The 10,559-nt window shown below is 42.7% G+C and overlaps 1 non-coding gene and 1 pseudogene across 1 annotated transcript; one reads left to right on the forward strand and one right to left on the reverse strand.

Moving 5' to 3' along the window:
* Positions 1-1,118: 1,118 nt before the first annotated feature.
* LOC112438051 (U6 spliceosomal RNA) lies at positions 1,119-1,225 on the forward strand. The gene has a single exon (XR_003026549.2). It is a non-coding gene; the product is annotated as a U6 spliceosomal RNA (small nuclear RNA).
* Positions 1,226-1,715: 490 nt separating this feature from the next.
* Positions 1,716-3,806, reverse strand: LOC129394931 (putative uncharacterized protein encoded by LINC00596; annotated as a pseudogene).
* Between the last annotated feature and the right edge of the window lie 6,753 nt (positions 3,807-10,559).

Raw genomic sequence — 10,559 nt, forward strand, 5'->3', positions numbered from 1 at the left:
CAGCTACTCGGGAGGATGAGGCAGGAGAATGGCATAAACCTGGGACTCGGAGGTTGCAGTGAGCCAACATGTGCCACTGCACTCCAGCCTGGGCGACAGAGCAAGACTCCATCTCAAAAAAAAAAAAAAAAAAAAATTTTAGACCACCAAGTTTGTGGTAATTTGTTACCAAAGCTCCAGAAAAATTATTACAACACAGCTAAAGCCTTAAGACACACTTGCACACCTGGGCTTGCTCTCCTGCATCCCAGCTGTCTCCATGAGAATGATACACCTCAGCCAGCCTGCTGGTCCAAGAGGACAAGAGACAGGCTGGCCAGAGCTGCCTGTGAGCCTTGGCCACCAGCTCGAAGCAGAACCCAGCCAGATCAGCCAACCTGCAGAAATGTGAAAAGTAAAAATGTAGTGGTGTGTGCTACTCATTTTTGGGGGTTAGGGACAATGATAGCTAACTGATACGGGGTGCTAGGCAACTCCACATATGTCCCTGCAATAACTATACATGGTAGAAACTGTTACCCAGCATTTTACAGATGATGAAACAGGTCAGGTAAACCCACATGCCCAAAGTCACACACAAGGCAGCATTCTGAAGTTCAGTCGTTTCATTTTGCCTAAATGAATATGAGAGATATCTTCCATTTTTCCATCCCAATTCCCTAACCGCCTGTCTGAGCCTCAGGAAACTAGCCTCATGACTTCCTCCACACACTTCCCTGCCCTCTGGTTTCTGAGTGGGACGTGGAGAGAGGGAGGAGATGGAAGTTGGGGTCTTTATTCCCACAGCACCCCACCCCTACCCCCGCAGACTTAACTAAGGCTGGCAGTGGCCTTCAACCAAAGGCCATAGTGTCTGGTGTACACAGCCCTCTTGTTCCAAGTCCCGGTAACCACTGCCTCCCCTTGTCCTAGCCCCGCCGTCTTACGCTAACCATTGTAATTTTTCTACACCCTGCCCACACCATTATAAATAAGTTAATGATTTATTGTGTCGTCTTCAAATTACTGAAGTGGGAGTGTGCCTTCTGTTTCCTGTTGTGACGCTGCAGATAATAGCAAGTAAGTTAAACAGTAAGTAAATATTTCCTATTTCAGAGGAATATAAAACATCACACTTAGTGCTTGCTTCAGCAGCATATATACTAAAATTGGAACGATACAGAGAAGATTAGCATGACCCCTGCGCAAGGATGGCACGCAAATTTGTGAAGCATTCCATATTTTAATTAAAAATTATTAAAAAATAAATAAATATCGGGTAGATATGCAGGCAGGACGGGGCAAAGCTCTGAGGGGTAGGGTATGCAGGTCAGCATTATCTAGTTGCAATGGTTATGTTGGGTAATGGGCCACCTGGTGGTCTAGCTGGAGGCAACAAGGCTGTAAATCAATTGTTCATTCTTTCCTGAGATGGGACACTCTCAACCTTGGTTTGGTATTCTGGATCTCCTAAGGCCAGTTCCTGGAATTATTTAAATAAAAGGCATGGTTAAACATTAAGAGAGCACAGAAGAACAATATAGAATGGCTGGACTAGGTGTGGTGGCTCACACCTGTAATCACACACTTTGGGAGGCTAAGGCAAGAGGATCACTTGAGCCTAGGAGTTCGAGACCAGCCGGGGCAACATAGTGAGACGCTGTCTCTACAAAAAAATTAAAAATTAGGCAGGTGTGGTGGCGTGCACCTGTAGTCCTGCAGGTCTAAAACTGGCCTGTTTGGAGATTTGGTTATTATTTCACTCTCTCCTGATTTCCTTGAAGGTTTGATAACAATCCTGGTTTCAGGCTGGGTGCAGTGGCTCACACCTGTAAATCCCAGCACTTTGGGAGGCCAAGGCAGGTGTGTCACCTGAGGTCGGGAGTTCGAGACCAGCCTGGCCAACATGGTGAAACCCTGTCTCTACTAAAAATACAAAAATTAGCTGGGCGTGGTGGTGGGCGCCTATAATCCCCAGCTACTCAGGAGGTTGAGGCAGGAGAATTGCTTGAACCTGGGAGATAGAGGTTGAAGTGAGCCAAGATCATGCCATTGCCCTCCAGCCTGGGTGACGAGAGCAAAATTCCATCTCAAAAAAAAAAAAAAAAAAAAATCTTGGTTTTGGCTTGGTGGTGTAGAACTTCAGCATTTGTACTCCATTTTGGCATAGACTCCATTGGGTCTAATGCCAGAGCCCAGTCCAAATAATGAACTCCTAAAAATTGTATTTAACATAAGGAAGGGAAGGAAGGAGATAGAGGGAAAGGGGGCATGAGAAAGAAGGGAATGAGGCCAGGTGTGTGGCTCACACCTGTAATCCCAGCACTTTAGGGGGCAGAGGCAGGAGGATTGCTTGAACTCGAGTTCGAGACCAGCCTGGGCAACATAGTGAGACCTCGTCTCTTAAAAAAAAAAAAAAAAAAAAAGACTGAAGAAGAAAGGAAGTAGAGAGAAAGGAAGGAAAGAACTCACTCTTCATTTATATTTCCTGGCTCTAGGTTTGCTAAATATATGTGTATATTCTGACACTTTTTAAAATAGTAAAGAGGATTTTATTCAGGACTATTGGAAGAGGGGAGAGAGCTCTGCCTCAACCAAACAGCAAGGGCAGGAAGTGGGGATTTATAGCCAACAAGAAGAGTGAGGGGTCATGGCTGAAAAATTAGTAAGAGCAGACATCATGGGTAGGGGGATTCTAGCTAAACTGAACTCACAGGATTCTTGCTAGAGGCAGACCAAGGACTTACATATCAGAGGTGAAGGATCAGAAACTTGATCAGATATGAAGGATGGGGGATAACTTAGCAGGATTCTTATTAAAACTGGGCCAGGCAGGCCAAGGACAGGAGGGAGTGGAGGCCAAGTTTGGACAAGGAGAGAGCCTTTTGTCAGTTTTTTAAATCACTCTTTGAGTATGAGCCTGGGGAACTGGAGAATTCATTTTTTTCTTTTTAAAATGTAGATATGGGGTTTTGCGACATTACCCAGGCTGGTCTCGAGCTTCTAAGCTCAAGCAATTCACCCACCTCAGCCTCCCAAAGTGCTGGGATTGTAGGCATGAGCTGCTGCACCTGGCTTAGAATTCAAAAACAGTAAAAATTAGTAAGATTAGAGTACTTTAATGTGGTGCTTCACAGTATACAACGTTTTTAAAATCAGGGCCGGGCACGGTAGCTCATGTCTGTAATCCCAACACTTTGGGAGGCCAAGGCTGGTGGAAGTCAGGAGTTCAAGACCAGCCTGGCCAATATGGCGAAACCCCGTCTCTACTAAAAATACAAAAATTACCCGGGCGTGGTGGCGCATGTCTGTAATCCCAGGTACTCGGGAGGCTGAGGCACGAGAATCACTTGATCCTGGGAAGTGGAAGCTGCAATGAGCCGAGATCACACAACTCCACTCCAGCCTGGGAGACAGACTGAGACTCTGTCTCAAAAAATAATATAAAAAAAAATAAAATCAGTAACCTGAGGATACTGGATATCAACTCCTGTGTCCAATTTATTTCATTAACCACTTTAGATTAGTAAATATTAGAACACTACACAGAGCTGTATCATCAAGTTGAACCACACTCCAATTTTCAGGGCAACTGCTGTGAAGTCAATAGTAGCAGCATCCCCACAAGCAGTCTGCACCATTTTCTTGGGCCTCGTTTGAAGCCACATTGCATACATCCCACAAGTCTCTACTAAAAATACAAAACTTAGGCGTGGTGGCACAAGCCTGTGATTCCAGCTACTCAGGAGGCTGAGCTGGGAGGATGGCTTGAACCCAGAAGGCGGAGGCTGCAGTGAGCTGAGATCGGGCCACTGGACTCCAGCCTGGGCAACAGAGTGAGACGCTATCTCAAAAAAAGAAAAAAGAAATGCCGTTTAGCTCTTCCCTGTTTTTGCACATACCAGCAGTAGAACGAAAGTCTCACATAGTTAGCTTAAAAATTAATAATAATAAAATCAGTGGGCACTGTAGCATGCACTTGTAGTCCCAGCTACTCAGCAGACTGAGGTGGGAAAATTGCTTGAACCCAGAAGTTTGAGGCTGCAGTGAGCTGTGATTGCACCACTGGGGACGCCAGCCTGGGTAACACAGTAAGACTTTGTTTCTTTAAAAAAAAAAAAAAAAAAAAAGAGTCTGCAGCTCCATAGTCTAATTGATAGAAACAAGAATTAAGTTCCTACGGCATATTTAGCATATTCCTGGTAACAAAAACATCACCAAACTTCTAAACAAGATCAAAACACTTCTCTAATATTAAACACTGAAATAAATGTGAGCTACACTTACCTTTTACAAAGATTAATAGAAACGAGAATAATTGACCCAATTTTTGGTTAATCAGTGAGTGAGGGCGGTCGTCGTGGTGATGGGTTAAGTCACGGAATCAATGTTTGTAAAGCAAAAATGTTCAGGAGCGCGTCCTCATGCTATACAGTTCAAAAACAAGAACCAATCTGGCAGGCTTGCGGAGCGCTTTTGGATCACGTCATTTATTGTCCTGCATTTGTATGATTATCATATACTGTATGGATTTTTTATTTTACAATAATTTGTATTCACTAATTTTCATTCATTCCGTTTCCAAGCTGCTTGTTCCAATTCAGGGTCTCAGGTGGCAGCCTGTACTAGCAACTCAGGACGCCAGGTGGGCGTCCCCCCAGACAGTATGCTGTCCCATCGCAGAGCGCGCGTGCACACACACACACATACCCACACACTCAGACAGGAACCATTTAGACACGCCAGTCCACCTAAAGTGCACATCCATGGGATGTGGGAGGAAACCAGGATACCTGGAGAAAACCCACGCAGGCATGAGGAGAACATGCAAACTCCACACAGACAGTGGCCCTGGCTGGGAATTGATTTGTTTTCTCAACAACGTTATAACAAAAGGATGTTGAGTGTAATGATGTTATTTGAGGACTTGCTGTAATGAACCAACTGGCCAGTCGACTGCATCTTTATAGTTACTATTATTCCATGTGCAAACAAGAGATCCAAAGAAGGAGAGAAGGGTTAGAAATCCATTTTTTTCTTATCAAAGTATATTATTTTATCCGTTTCCTTACAGTCTTTTATCCATTTCATTACAGTCTTTCCTGAGCAAAGTGGAAGTTCAAGTCAAAAGTCAGATGAAAGTCGCTTTAAAGTTCAAAGAGGAGAAGAAATGAACTTTTCTTTTGAGAGCCTCTTTTGTGCCAGGTGCTTGCCCCTTGCTATGAGAAATGTCAAGATCTTTGCATCTATTGAAGTACAGAGTAAAAATTTTTTTAAAAACGCAAAGATGAATACGATGAGAGTTTGTGACCTCATGCCACATACCAAATCAGGACAAGGCTATCAGTAATAGCACCTGAGATTCTCCGGGCTAGAATAAACCTCCATCATCATCTTGTTCTATCCCTTGTCTGATACTCGAGTCAGCTCTTGCTTCTTCATACCCAGTCTGCCTAGCATTTTTTTTTTTTTTTTTTTGACAGGTTCTCACTCTGCTGCCCAGGCTGGAGTTCAGCTGTGCAATCTTGGCTCACTGCAACCTCAGCCCCCTGGGCTTAAGCAATCCTCAGGCACACAGCACTACGCCCAGTTAATTATCTTCTGTATTTTTTTGTAGAGACAGGGTTTTGTCATGTTGCCCAGGATGGTCTCAAACTCCTAGGCTCAAATGATCTACTCACCTTGGCTTCCTAAAGTGCTGGGATTACAGGCATGAGCCACCACACCCAGCCTGCTTAGCTGTTTTAAAATAAAAACTTTAGACAAATTAAATGTAACAGAGTTTAATTGAGCAAAGAACGATTGGTCAATCAGCCCCCTAAACCAGAATAGGTTCAGAAAAACTCCAGGGTTGCTGCATGGTCAGAGAAGACCTATGGACAGAAATAGGAAAGTGACATACAAAAAACAGAAATGAGTTACAGAAACAGCTGGATGTGTTACAACTTGGCATTTGCCTTATTTGAACACAGTTTGAACAGTTGGCCGTCTTTGATTGACCAAAACTCAGTGATTGGTATGAGAGTGGGTTACAGTCTGTTTACACATTCAGCTAGAATATACTTCACTATGTACAGGGAAATCCTTAGGCTGAATATAAGGAGGCAGATTTAGGCTAAACTTAATTTAACAGTTCCCCGCTTTTGGTCAACCTCTCAAAACTTTAGGCATTGATATCATTCTGTCATCATTGTAAATGTACTTATTTGGTCTCAAATCCCACTTGGAAACAGCAGAACAGTGAGTTTTGTGAGGGCTTTAGATTACCTTTTGGTAAGGGTTAGAGTAGAGAGGACCTCCTTGTGCTAAAATCTCCTATTTTCTATTCTACAATCTCTTGGTCTGTTTCAGGATCTATCTGCTTCTTTAAAGTTTTAGTTTGATTATTTTGCATTTAGCATGAATGACTCCATTTTGGTGTAATCTGTTCTGGTCTGTTGAGGTCTAGTACATGAGCTCACTCCAAACTTATGACTTGCCATAATTTTGTTTAAAAACCCTCCCGTTTTAGTTAAGCTCTCACTTAGGAATGTGACCAAAACTGAGGGCTTTAGCAGCAATCTCAGTTACCATCATCTGGGTTTCTAGTTTCAACACAAAACTTACAGGTTACAGTGTCCTCATGGTTATGTTTTTTAAAATTTTGTTGTTCCAGTTGAAGAGAGACCATATGACATTCTATGATGGCTGTGTGCAAACACTTAAAATTTTTGAGAGAATACAGTGTACCAGGGAGAATACTATTATTAAAATGACTATCAGGAAGATAATATCAAGAGTTTGGAGTACGTGCCATAGAGTCCCCATGAACCAAACCAACAAAAATCAAATAGATCAAAGAATGAACTAGATAGAGTCGATTCCTTTCAACCAAGCATGAAATTAATTATAGGGGATTTGTTAATTTTCTATAACTGAACCTCTATAATACCCAATGTATTCTTCTATGTACAAGAAGTGTCAGCATTGTGCACATGTACCCTAAAACTTAAAGTATAATAATAATAAAATAAAATAAGAAAATTATTAAATGCTTAACAAGTAATAAAAGAATTTAAAAATGAAATAAAAAGAAGTGTCAGCAACTGCACAGATATTTCTCTATTCAGCCATTAAGTAATCTAAAGCAATTCTATTATCTAGCACAACCTTATTTATTCAATTTTTTTGAAACAGGATCTCATTCTGTCACTCAAGCTGGAGATCATAACTCACTGCAGCCTCGATCTCCCAGGCTCAAGTGATTCTCCTGCCTTAGCCTCTCAAGTAACTGGGACTACAGGCACATAACACCATATTTGGCTAATTTTTGTGTTTATTTTTTGTAGAGATGGTATCTTGCTATGTTGCCCAGGCTAGTCACAAACTCCTGTGCTCAAGCAATCCGCTGGCCTCTGCCTCACAAAGTGCTGGGATTACAGACATGAGCCCAGCCTACTACAACTTAGCAAAATAAATTAAAGTCTGTTGTCTAACGAAAACCTTTGTAGTAGAATCTGTTATAGAGACTATTATAAGGGATACATTTCTAATTATTGCCTCATTTACTCCAAACCATAGAAAAAGAGATCTAACAAGTGATGCCCATCTAGAAGAGTGAAGCCCCCCTGGCGATGTTTTCTTTTTCTTTTTTCTTTTTTTTTTAAGAAGCAGTGAAAGTTTTTCAAAAAGTTTTAGAGCAGGAACGAAAGGAAGTAAAATACACTTGGAACAGGGCCAAGCAGGCAACTTGAGCAATCCAAGTGCCCTGTTTGACCTTAGACTTGGGGTTTTATACACTAGCATGCTTCTGGAGTTTTGCATCTCTCCTCCCTTGATTTTTCCTTGGGGCTGGCTGTCCGCATATGCAGTAGCCTGCCAACACTTGGGAGGGGGTGCATGCATGGTGTGTTTACTGAAGCAGTGTGCGTGCTCACTTGAGACATTTTCCCCTTACCAGCCGAGTGTTCCTAGCGAAAGGTCGTGTACCAGTTAAACTCCACCATTTTGCCTCTTAATGCACATGCTTGGACCCACTCGCCCAAATTCTGAGATCTTAGTGGGAAGCTGCGGATCACCAGCTTCAGGTGTTTTCTATCTATTGGGAGATTGATTTTTACTTGATGCCAGATGTGACCAATTATTATTTTAGAGAGACAGCTTAACAACTGCCTGACCATTACCTGATGGTTGCCTTGAGATGGTACTTGTTCCCTTGACCTTGAACCCCTTGTGGGCAGGAACTGGAGTGACTCATTTCACTCAGCTTACAGTCTGTGGACAGCTAAGTGTTAACAGCTCAGCGAAGGGTCAGGCTGATTGCCTCCTGCACCTGGCACAATGTATTCTTTAATCTATGATGTAGGTTAAGAGCGGACCAGTGTTCTGTTTCTGACTGATTATGATGCAACAAATGTACCATTAAAATTTCTCACCGACATTGGCCCTGTGTCTTCCATCTATCAAGGCATGGGATTGTCCATGTATAAGATAGGCTGCAAAATCCTCCACAAATAAAAGTATACCCCACGGGTGCACACAAGACCTTTTTTCCAGTTCTATTGTTCATAGAGGCATAAGTAAGGGAAAAATTAGGAGAAGTAAGAATCTCATGATGACAGAGGAATGTTGATCCCTGATTTTGGGAAAGCTGTCCACATCTAGGATGTCGTCTGCTTCTGGAGAGAACCTTCTCTGGTTAGCTTTACCTTATGTTCTCCGATAGGTATACAGTTCTGGAGGGGCTCTTCTGAGTTGCAAGATCACAAACCCAAAGCTCAAAGTCACAAAGTTTTGCTGCAGTGTGGGTGGCAAGTGCAATTTTTCTTTGATGTTGTTTCCAAAAGTCTCAATCTCTGAGTTCTAGATAGTGAAGTCTTCAACTGTCCTTAGTCAGTGGATCATGAAAAGTTTCCTTTACCTGGTGAAAATATACTTTGGCAGAATGCATTTAAAGCATTGAAAGGCTGGGTGCAGTGGCTCACACCTGTAGTCCCAGCACTTTGGGAGGCTGAGGCAGGAGGATTGCTTGAGCTCAGGAGTTGGAGACCAGCCTGGGCAACATGGTGCAACTGAGTCTCTACCAAAAATACAAAAATTAGCCGGGCATGGTAGTGTACGCTCGTGGTCCCAGCTACTGTACTTGGGAGGCTAAGGTGGAAGGATGACTTGAGCCCGGGAGGTGGAAGTTGCAGTAAGCCACGATGGTGCCACTGCACTCCAGTGTAGGCAACAAAGCCAGACCATGACTCAAAAAAAAAAAAAAAAAAAAAAGAAAAGAAAAGAAAAGAAAGAAAGAAAAAGAAAAAGGAAGAAAGAAAGCCTTGTAGCATTTAGTCACATCAGAGATTAGGAGTGGAAGATACATGCGATTCTATTATTAGGAGCATAGACCTTTTAGTGACTATTTCATATGGGGTCAACTCATGTTTTCCACTGAAAGTGGATCTGATTGTTATCAATTCCTAATGCCTTTGACCAAGGCAATACAGTTGATTTAGTTAGCGTTTCCAGATATTATTGTATCTGTAATACCTTATTTAACCATTTTACAACTTGTCTGGTGAAACAAGTACCTCTATCACTGGAGATTTCTCCAGTAATGTCCATGAGAGAAACACACTTCCTAATAACCTTTTAGCTACTGTTAGAGCATCAGCCCGCTTACACGGGAAAGTTTCTGTAAAGCCAGAAAACATACATTGAAAATGACAATTGACAGCCCCCCGCCCGGCCAGCCGCCCCATCCGGGAGGTGAGGGGCGCCTCTGCCCGGCCGCCCCTACTGGGAAGTGAGGAGCCCCTCTGCCCGGCCACCACCCCGTTTGGGAGGTGTACCCAACAGCTCATTGAGAACGGGCCATGATGACAATGGCGGTTTTGTGGAATAGAAAGGGGGGAAGGGTGGGGAAAAGATTGAGAAATCGGATGGTTGCCGTGTCTGTGTAGAAAGAGGTAGACATGGGAGACTTTTCATTTTGTTCTGTACTAAGAAAAATTCTTCTGCCTTGGGATCCTGTTGATCTGTGACCTTACCCCCAACCCTGTGCTCTCTGAAACATGTGCTGTATCCACTCAGGGTTGAATGGATTAAGGGCGGTGCAAGATGTGCTTTGTTAAACAGATGCTTGAAGGCAGCATGCTCCTTAAGAGTTATCACCACTCCCTAATCTCAAGCACCCAGGGACACAAACACTGCGGAAGGCCGCAGGGTCCTCTGCCTAGGAAAACCAGAGACCTTTGTTCACTTGTTTATCTGCTGACCTTCCCTCCACTATTGTCCTGTGACCCTGCCAAATCCCCCTCTGCGAGAAACACCCAAGAATGATCAATAAAAAATAAATAAATAAATAAAAAACAAGAAAATGACAATTGAATGAAGTCCATCTATAAATGTTTAAATAGCCCATCAGGTAGCAGAAATATACCTGAAGTTTTGATTGTCTTCCCAGGATTATAGGTTTAACAAACCAAACACTGGTCATAAATTTATTTTAGCAATTTAGAACAGTCATCAAATTTTATATATATATATGATTCCTGTTTGGATAATTTTATCTCTTCCATGAGGAGTCATGGAGCACAGAGCTTTTAATAACGGAA

Source organism: Pan paniscus, chromosome 21, assembly GCF_029289425.2.
Source record: "Pan paniscus chromosome 21, NHGRI_mPanPan1-v2.0_pri, whole genome shotgun sequence".
Classification (NCBI taxonomy): Eukaryota; Metazoa; Chordata; class Mammalia; order Primates; family Hominidae; genus Pan; species Pan paniscus.